The 10,252-nt window shown below is 44.6% G+C and overlaps 1 long non-coding RNA gene across 1 annotated transcript; it reads left to right on the forward strand.

Moving 5' to 3' along the window:
- The first annotated feature begins 5,397 nt into the window (after nucleotides 1-5,397).
- On the forward strand, nucleotides 5,398-8,651 carry LOC146177181 (uncharacterized). Its single transcript, XR_014701270.1, has 3 exons — nucleotides 5,398-5,508; nucleotides 7,447-7,574; nucleotides 7,680-8,651. It is a non-coding gene; the product is annotated as an uncharacterized LOC146177181 (long non-coding RNA).
- The last annotated feature ends 1,601 nt before the right edge of the window (nucleotides 8,652-10,252 follow it).

Consider the following 10,252-nt stretch of genomic DNA (forward strand, 5'->3'; position numbering starts at 1 on the left):
CCGTACGGATCATCGTCATCGCCTGCTTCGTCCCGGTGCTCTTCTCCGTCGCCAGAAACTTCGGCTTCGAAACTAATAAAGTATCGTCCTCGCATGTTCACCGCAATCTCCTCATGTTTTGATTCCGAGGCTGACTGGTCTTTCGCGTAACTCATTACCCGACAAAGTAATGGTAAATGTACGTCACCACAGATATGAACGTGGACACGACTAGGGCACCGACTGCAATGCGTTCCTTATTTCTTCGCAATATTTCGCACAGCCCACAAAAGTGCTGGCGGAGCGAGGCGAGGGTAGAAGACGAACCACTCTCTTTTCGGGCGGCAACAGCGGAAGCTACGGCTGCTGCCAAGGAATGACTGCGACAGCCCTGCGCGGTCCCGCCTCCCAGTGACGGACGGCCACCGTAATGACTGTAAATGTTGGTGGAAGCCGGCAAAGTATTGGGATAGTAGATTACGGTAGGCATGGGCGTATTCGTAAAGTTCGCCTCCACGCAGCCACCACCCGACGCGGCACCGGTACCGGGCGGAGGCCAAGTGTATAGCCTGTGACGCGTCATTTTGCCCTGCGACGGCTAAAAGAATACAACGCAAATGCAACAAACATATTTCTTTATTCTATCTCTTGTACGAACTTGTTGATGCGAATCAGGTGTTGGTCCGACAAATTCTCTGCCGGGTGTTTGGCGTCAAGTACGCCAAAGAGACAGCACATCTCTCTTGTAACTTCCTCTTTAGGTTCGTTGGTTGTCTGTGCATTTCGGCCCTTCAACAGTTCCACTAGCGACGTTTGATCGCCGTCAGTGTGGCATCTACGTCTGTGGCACATATTCTACCGGAGCGAATACCGGCGAAGAAGGGTTCAAGTCGTTCCTTGCCATCCAGATGCGACGGTGCAAAATGTGGCTGTGGGGGGAACACGTAACAGAGCTCCTCGCTGAGGAAGCTGTATTCGCGCCCGATGCCGGCCACGTTGATAAATGTTTGCGCCTCCCTCAATTCTTGTAGCCTATCTTTGCGAATTTGCATGTACTCTTCCAAACCTACGTTGACCGCTCTAAGGGCGTACTGCTGCAGCTTGGTCAACGACTGTGAAACCGGCATCACTTTAGAGGTTGGGTAGTAATATTTGGAAATCGGCGACATCATCTTTGCGCGGTAAAGCTTGGGCTTTGTGTCTAATATCGTCTCGTTGTAACGGGCGTACTCTGTGTCTTCTGCGAACGGCTTGGGGGCACTCTCGTTGACAGTAATTGCCGCACTCGTGTCTAATTGTACCTTGTCCGTGTTTATCTTGTCCATGAGTTTGTTCAACGCAGCGCGCGGGTAGGATATTTCGGGGTGCATCGTGTCGATGAACGTGCGGTATTCGAGCGCACGTTGATACCACCCCATGGCCAGCTTCAACGCCTCTTTGGACGTGTACATGTCCTTAACAGAATCGCTGAGTTCGTCTATGGCCTTCTGTAGTATGTTAACGGCCATCGTCTTCACGTCGGACACGAGCTGTTTGTAACGTTCGAACAAGGAACGCACGCGGGGGGCGCGAGACGAGTAAGGTTCCAACAAAGCGCCTATGTTGACGCGGTGTGCATTCAAGATTGGTAAGGCGGTGTCTGTTGTTTTGATCGCAGCCTCGAACTTGTCCAGTTGTTCTTTGCCTATCTCAACAATGGTATCTATACACAATGCGCGATCCAGTCGATACATCGCGCTTACCCACTGAGCACAGAATATCTTGTAGCTGTCTTGATATGTCTATATTGGTCACATATATCTTGAGCTATCAAAGATATCTACAAGACGTCGCTTGGTGCTAGTCTAGAAGACATCATCGGCAAGATGTCTGGAATCTGTCTTGTGAAGAATTTTTATGTCTTCAGCCACGGCCGCTCAATGGAGGCGCACTTGGTGCGGCCCGTCGCGTCACGCCTCAATGGCTGGGGAAGCGCGTATTGAGAGAAGTTACAGTTTCCGCCGTCATTCTCCGCGGGGGCGCCACCACTCCAGGACAAAGCGCCGCCGGCACGCTGGGCACGGGCGAGCAGACAACGCGGAAGGAGCGCGCTGGCTGGGTTGGCGCGTGTTATCGTTTTGACTACTCAGCATAACCGCGTGGTTCTTATAGTTCTGCATGCGTGTCATGAGTACCTGTGTCAACAGCGTCCTAAGCGTATGCAGCACCATGCCAGGCAACTGCTGTGTGCCGCTGTGCGCCACGAAAGCAAGAAAAGATCGGTTACCATGAGTTCCCGTGCGGTTCACAACGTCGAGCAGAATGGCTGAAAAACATATCTCGGGAGGGCTAGGACGGAAAAGGAAGCCGGTGGGAGCCGAGTGATAAGTCACTGGTATACTCACTGCACTTCATAGATGACGATTACAGGAAGAACATAAAACTGAAGATCCTGCTTCCTTCAGCTGTCCCCTCCGTGTTCCCGAACTGCCAACATTACAAGTTAGTTACTCACGCGGGCTCATGTTGAGCCAAACAACCTTGAAAAAAGTAATGTGCGCAGGTCAATAGCTTTATTTTCCCCACTTGTTATAGCTACACTTCATTTCCTCCTGGACAACCCCCCGTGTCATCCCGAAGCATGTGTGTTTCAAGGTAGCTGCGCCACGATCACTTTTATGATGGTATCAAAATGGTATGCCTTGCCCAACATCGCATAAGTGAAGCCATGGAGACACCAAGAGGAGCCGCTCTATTTGTTAGATGACGAGCGACTCTCTTGGTTTGAGTTGGACTTTGCCATATCGAAGACATTCAGGTCCAAGGAGGCACGTCGATGCAAAGGCTAACCAAACAAACGTACGAAGTGACAATCATGACAACCAGATCCACAGCGGCGCAAATTAAGGACCTTCTTGATCACATCAAGTATCTTACAACAATGTCTTCTGTGCGCCTTACTAGTGCATTGCATTTACCCGAATCTTATTTTCAGCTTCCGATACGCCCTAAAGCAGGCTCTGAGAGCGGGTCTATAGTATCGCTTTTTAGCAGCCTAAGGCAATTCGAAGGCGGGAACGACAAAGTTGACGCAAGGGCTGCAGTTTTCACCTCGGAGAAAATACTGAAGGTACCACTAGCAAAAAAAAAAAAATATATATATATATATATCGACTGAGATTATACACATTTTGCCATGCTTTGTGTAGGTTGGCATCTTGCAAGCATCAGTCTGCAAATGCACCTATCAACAATAGGCAGCTATAAAACTTGGTATTCGTGATTATGAAAGTGCCTTGCCAACTGCCATATCACGTCTGCTGCGAGAGTTTTCGAGTCAGCTTGGATTCATTCATGTGTGGTGTGAACCAGCAGCTGACATAGAGTTAGCACCGATTGCATGCTTGGCTGGTTACCTTGCACGTCCATTTGAAGAGAAAGTATACGAATAGTTTTACAGAATCTCATGAAACATTTTTATTTATTCTTTTTTCAGTGCCTGCCCGTGTTTTCATTATTTATATATACCAAAGTTTAAATAACTTCTAGTGCTTACTTTAGAGTGTCAATAATTTTATTTTATTAGCCCCCATCCATTTATTAACTTTGTGCCTTGTGATTCCTGCAAAACCCTGGACTTATCAAAATTCTTGATGATGGACGCCTAAGGTATCTGAAAATCACCATGCACCTTTGTTAGCAAGGTGATGAAGTGCCCACAGTTCATAAGAAGCAGCAAGCTATGCAATATGTTAGTTTCATCCCTTCTTCCTTATTCTGTGCAATTTCCGGAGTTGATTTGCGAGAGAGAAGACCGCAGTCACAGTAAGGACCTAACTAATCTAATGCGACCACTGCTGACCAACTGGACAGGCAACATTAATCAGACAGTGGAAAAAATCACGCTTGCACATAAACCTTTTTCGAGAAAAGTTCTTAGCTTGTAAAATAAGCTTGCGTGTCTTCTGTGCATCACGCGGCTTCGTAATCAAACGAGAAAAAAAATTGCCTGAGCCTGCGGGCGTGTCGTTGAACTGGCTGTCTTGTGTTGTTTCTTTTGCAACAGTTTGTGTGTTAGCTAGTATGTTTTGGTGATGGTGCCCACTTGAATATTATTTCCAGTGAAAACGGAGGAACAAGCTGAACAATAATGTTGAACGCTACGTCCTGAATTGTAAGTTTCCAGAGAAGTGCACGCTGAATAAATGGCCCCAGACCATGTCCCGATTTCAAGATTGCAATATCTAATACGTTATTACAGTGGTTGAAACGCAACTAAATGGGTGCGCACTCAGCGAAGCACACGACTGCCTCATTCTCTTTGTAAACGGAAGACCACGAATGACTTGGAAAAGCCTAGTGATGATGACTTGCCGCTATCACCTTATCAATAGCAAACTTGCACATAGCATCACATAATGTGTGAAACGCCGCTTATAATCCTAAATTGAGCAAGCGCCGACCACGCAGACGCCGAAACGAAAGCACAGCCACGGCCGCTGTGCGCAGTTCTCCGCCCGGACTCGTCCCGGAGCGGTGGCGCCGCAGAGGTGGCGATGAGAACTAGGCGCAATACGGCTCTTCTGGGCGACGCGACGGGCCGCACCCAAGTGCGCCTCCATTGAGCGGCCGTGCTTCAGCTACGCAAGACAGTTATTAGCTGGCTTACGCAAGATGTCTTCTAGAGTTCTGCTTCAGAAGTCTACCATACTTCCTCACAAGACGTTTCATGGTCACATATGCGCCTGTAGTGCAATATGCACACAATTTCACTGGACGACACTGTTCTGCATACTCCAAGTATAAATTGTCGAGGGTTTGTTCTAGCAATTTTTCAGCTTGCAAACTACTGTATCCAAAGTGCCTGCGCTTTTGAATTAAGCATGCAATCTGGGCTGTTTCCAGCATGCAGGGCCAATATGGCACCAAGAAATGCTGTTTAGGCGATGGGTATCTGAACATAATGTACAAAAGTCGCTGACACCTTCATTTCTGCATCATTTAATTGGTGCAGCCCATAGCCACATCTGTGTTCGACCTCGCTGGGCGCAGTCCAGCCCGCCGGAAGACTCCAAACTCCGAGTGTTCACTACGACACAGTAAGCTAGCTATGTATCCGTGTGAGATAAAAGCCAGTAGTTCGCACAGAGGAACGATTTGCTGCGCCGATGTTAATACGGAACGCCAGCTATGCACGACCCGCCATTCCCAAACTTCGCGCGTCGTGGCCTTTTTGCACCACTCCTCTTTACAGCGAGATAGAAAATAGTTCACCAAAATAATTACACAAGACGCAGGATGTGTTTACCGTTTTGAAACAAATACGGCATAAGCAACAGTTACATTTCTTTTATAGCTTGTTTTATGAAATATATTTCAGATTTTTATTGTTTTTAAAGTTATTGTATCAATGCGCTGCTCGGCCGCCGGGCCCCGGCCATTTCGTCGTGTCTAGTCGTGTCTGCACGTTAGGCCGTTGGTTTGTGACTGCGTTGAAAATGTATCCCGCACAGCGGCTGCTACTTCTGGCTGCAAGGCAAGCTTCGCTGGGTGAGTAAGAAATTGGTTCTTCTAAATGTGTCACTTAATGGAGCAGTAAAGTGACTGAGTGTTTTCTTTTTCCGATAAAAATGCTGCAAGGACCGTTGTGTGCATCCGCCGGCGCAGGCTGTATGGGCAAGCGCGCGCGGACCGTTTAGTCAGTACGAAAGGCGGTGTTTTATGGCGCATCTATAGTTGTGTGCATGCAGGAAGGTTTTGCGCTTGTAATTCCACTCGCCGCGTTTCGTGAACTGCCATTGGCGGCGGAACCTCGCGATGTGATTCTTCAAAATGAGCTTGGCGATCCGACGTCTTTCGTTGATTGCCGCTGGTTCTAACACTTTCCCAGGAAACACAACTGAGCACGAAAGTCTGCATGCTTAGTGTGGCCTTCACTCTGCAGCAAGATACAGAAAATACGCACCGTCGAGTGGAAGCCGTGCATTGCTTATGGCAGCCTGCAGAGCTCTATACGCGCTAAGTTATGCCGCGGTTGCGAAAAAGAAAAAGAACGATCTCAGTAAGCCGCCTTAGAGGGGAGGGTAAGGTGCATTCTGGCCACAGCGACTCTCCCAACTGCTAGCAAAATACTCTCGGCCTGTTCACAGGCACAAGTTGAAACACATGGCGAGATAGGAATGGCGTACAAACATTCTGCAGTGATTTAATTTTAATAGTTCATAAAATGTTTACAGTCAGGCATTACATTGCCACAACAATACTATAGTCCGTATATATTCAGTGATTAAGTGATTTTACATTTTCATATAGTCAGAAAGCACAATTTAGTTCTTTTTAAGTTCCTGAACTGCATGCTGTGTGATGTGCTGGTGCTCTATTTGCTTTGGTCCTCAGGTTTTTTTTTTTTTTTTTTTTTATTGGCGGAAATGTTTTAAGAAATTAAGCTTCAGTTCAATTGGTACAGAAGGAAGTCGAAATCAAATCTTTCTGAGGGACCTCGTATAACGAAAAGACTATTATTAATACACGAAAACATATCAATTTCATTTGTTTTCTTGCTTCAGGGCCAATAGACTCTTCCTGTCCAGAACTGGGAAAAGAAAAGAGAGTACTGAATCTTAACTTACTTTTAAGGCGTATAGAATGTAGCCATGTTATAATATGGGTTCAGTGTATGCCTTCTGGCTGTCCTCAACAACAAAGCTGTGACTCCACACAAACCTCTTGATAGCATATGGACTCCTCCCGAAGTGAAGGTGTTTGGCATCAAAGGTGAAATGCCTTCATTTAATTTAATGCATTTTTTCACATTGTGCTGTTGTGTCTGTGTTTGGTGCTCTTGTTTTTTTGTGTCTGCGCGAATTTTCATGTAAGCAAAACACTTACCAAACAGCTCAAGCAAGTGAGCTATGCATTCTTTTTTTTTTTTTTGCTCTGGGTGCATGCTCACTGTTTAAAATATTGCTTTCATTTGTGCTAGGAAAAACTGGTGATGTATATATACATAGGTACTTACATATATACATGCATAGATACATACATAGGTAATGCATCCATACATAGATACATGATACATAGATTTATTTCTTCTCTACATATGTCGAATGAAACACTTGGCAAACTCAGAGGCAGAAACCTTACCCAGCATAGAAAGTGACTCTCGATAAAAAAAAAGGAATGTATAAATCAGGAAAACGGTGGTTCTCTTCAGGTGTGTCTGTTGGTGAAGACAAGGAAATGTTTTAGCTCTCGAGGTCATCAAGGAGTTATTAATATACATATATTATATTCAGCATTATTTTGTGCTGCTAGTGCGTGTCTTGGTTAAACATATTTCTATTGTGTACTCAGTACTCTCAACCTTATGTGACATATTTTGAGGTTAAATTCTCATCCCATAGTGGAATTTGTGCCAGTGTTTTGTAGTCAGTGATTTGCTTTATTAAACTTCACAAGAAATCGTTAAAGCATTGGAACACCTTGCAGGTTGCCACCACCTCCACGGCTGCCTAGCAACTATCCTTTCCTGTCTGTGCTGCAAACACAACTTAGTGATGAGGGCCACGGGACTGACATCTCACTGGGCAGTCGCGGGCTACTGACTGAATACACAGGTATGGTTTGACTGCCAAAAACGTAGAGTTGCCAACAGTGGGACTTTTTCCTTCTGTTTGGGAGCTCATATATCTAAATCGTGCTTTTGATTTTAATCCTGGCAGGTGTGACATGGAAAGCCTTCAACACCAATGAAACTTAGTTTTGCCGACGTCACAAAAGAGTGGTTGGTGTTTGCCTTGTGACAAAGACCAAGTCCACATCTAAAGGCGCTGCACATCCACTATGAACAGTGCCACAATAGCAAGCAGCTGGGATCAAGGCACCTTCAGTGCTCAGTTACAACTCAAGTTTGAAGCTTTGTAATTTTTCAAAGGTAGGCCTCCAACAATTGACAGAGAGGAGCCTCTCAATCAATTGAGCCACAAAGGAATTCCCCCTTTCATGGCAGTAGGTGACAAAAAAGAGGCAGTGCAGCTGGTGTTCAGTACCAATAAAGAAAAAGCTGCCCAGCCTAGTTAGCTGTGGACAAGGGCTGGAGTGGTACCAGTGTTGAGAACGATCTGATTGGCAGAAAAGCCTCCTTTGAGGGATATTCGCCCCTTCATTCTTAATTTGTAACTGACTGCAGTGGATCTGATAGCCCCAGAAGTTTTCTTTTCTTTATTTTTTTTTTTCAATTTTCTCTGCCCTTTAGGGGTTGTACAGAATAACAGATGCACAATCCATGCCAGCTCCCTCATTTTACAATGCTTTCATGCCAGAATGTTGGCAGTGGTATTTAGACCTTGTTTGGTTTTTTTTTTCAATGCCTTTTCTCCATGCATAATAACAGGCTATTTAGCATAACACAGTCACACACAAGACAGAGGACACCACCACCACTTACAACTGTCCAGCGGAAAGCAGCCGATATACATAGCCTACTCAGGTGATGCACACGGGTGCAAGGCAACATGGAAACAGCACCAATTTTGTCAAACTATGTGTGAGAAATTTTTCTTCAGTCTGATAAGAAAAACCAATTTGCTGCTGACACAGCTGTAACCTGCTTTTTTATATGAAGGGCTTCTAGTGTTTCATGAGCCGTTACCCACAGTTTTCACAATTGGTGCAAACCCTATGGTGCAAGACAAGTCGCTCACCTTCATTGTTAATGTCTTTTGCATGTTCCCAAAGTTGGCCATTCACGCAGAATCCTGCCTGTGCAAAATAAGATTTTTCTACATGACAGTAGAATTTTATGCACTTTACGAAATGCTGGCCATGTCTCTTTGACAGCTGACCTGTTTGCTTTCATAGCTTATGTGATGGCTCTGCTGACCAAGCTTTCAGGGAGCAGAGGATACCATCTATACATTAAACAGGTTCGAGCTGTGTCAGCGACGCTTCAGTTTTTCTTTGAGGCTGAACAGATATTTCTCATACCTGCTTTGATAAGATTGGTGCTGTTTTCCTGTTGCCTTGTACATGTGCACATCAGCAGTGAAAGCTATGCATCGACTGCTTGCCCCTAAATAAACAGTTGTAGTAAGTACACGTGGTGTCTTCTTTCTTGTGTGTGTCTGTGTTATGCTAAATACCTTTTTTGTTTCTGAAAACCAACTATCTCCGCAGTTAACTTCCTTCATTTTATACCAGCAGAATGTGAAGAGTAGCACCGTGTGCAACACTGAATTTTATTTTATTATTATTTTTTTTTTTTTTTTGCTGTGCCTTCTGTACTTCTCGAAAGCTGTTTGCTGCACTCCAAAAGGTAAGGGCAGTTTGTGCCATCATGGCTGGTTCATGCTGCCCTTATCTTTTGTAGTGCTGCAAACAGCTTTTGAGATAGAATATAGTGGTTGGTATGTACAATAACAGGGATGCAAACCTTTTGCTCCTTCCTTTTTTTTTCCTTATGGTGCCTTCTTGTTTTTCTTGTAGAGTGATGTACGACCCTTACCTGCTACCTTTTCCTTAGTGCTTTTTAGTTATGATAGTAGAACGTAATTATGACAGGCATGCAGCCATTGCATTTTTTTTTTCAGTGCATTCTAGTCATGTTAACAGGAACAGCAGCAGTGAAGCAGTCTTGGCTTCTTTTTTTGCAGTGTAGATTTTTTAATGGATTTGATGTCGTGCCTAATGCTCAAGTGTTTATACAGTTTCTACAAGATGTATGTATGACCAGCATTCAGTTGGTGACATGCATGCACATATAGTATTATGTGCATGCAGTATTATGAAATGCAACACTGGTGATGATGGTCCTTTGTGAAAGCACCTTTTTCTGTATACTGAAGCTTTTTCATTTGAATTTGTTGCTTTGTTTTATTTTGTACAAACATTATGCAGATAGTTCGTTTAACCACTCAACCAGTTTTTTACACTTTTGCATACCTATCCCTATTTATTTCTAGTCATTTCCTGTTCTTGTTTGGAGTATGGATGTTTTCATTGTTTTTGTAAAGAGATCATTTTAAGCTTGGACAGAACTGCATTATTATTTTGTCATTTTCATACCACTTGTAGTGTCTAGTTTCTGTGCTTTTAACTTCGTTGTGCATTGTTGAAAAAAATCAAATATATGATTTACACATTTTGTTTCCTAGCACCTTTTGCAGTTATTGCCGAATCTTCCAAAGAGCACCCAATGATGGCTGTCCACCGTGCAGTGTGGCATGTTTTGTAACAAAGAATGTGTACAGATCTCACTTACTGTTCGCAGTTTTAATATCTGTGAGAATGAATAACA

The sequence above is a fragment of the Amblyomma maculatum genome, chromosome 10 (genome assembly GCF_055883805.1).
Source record: "Amblyomma maculatum isolate TAMU_Amacu chromosome 10, ASM5588380v1, whole genome shotgun sequence".
Classification (NCBI taxonomy): domain Eukaryota; kingdom Metazoa; phylum Arthropoda; class Arachnida; order Ixodida; family Ixodidae; genus Amblyomma; species Amblyomma maculatum.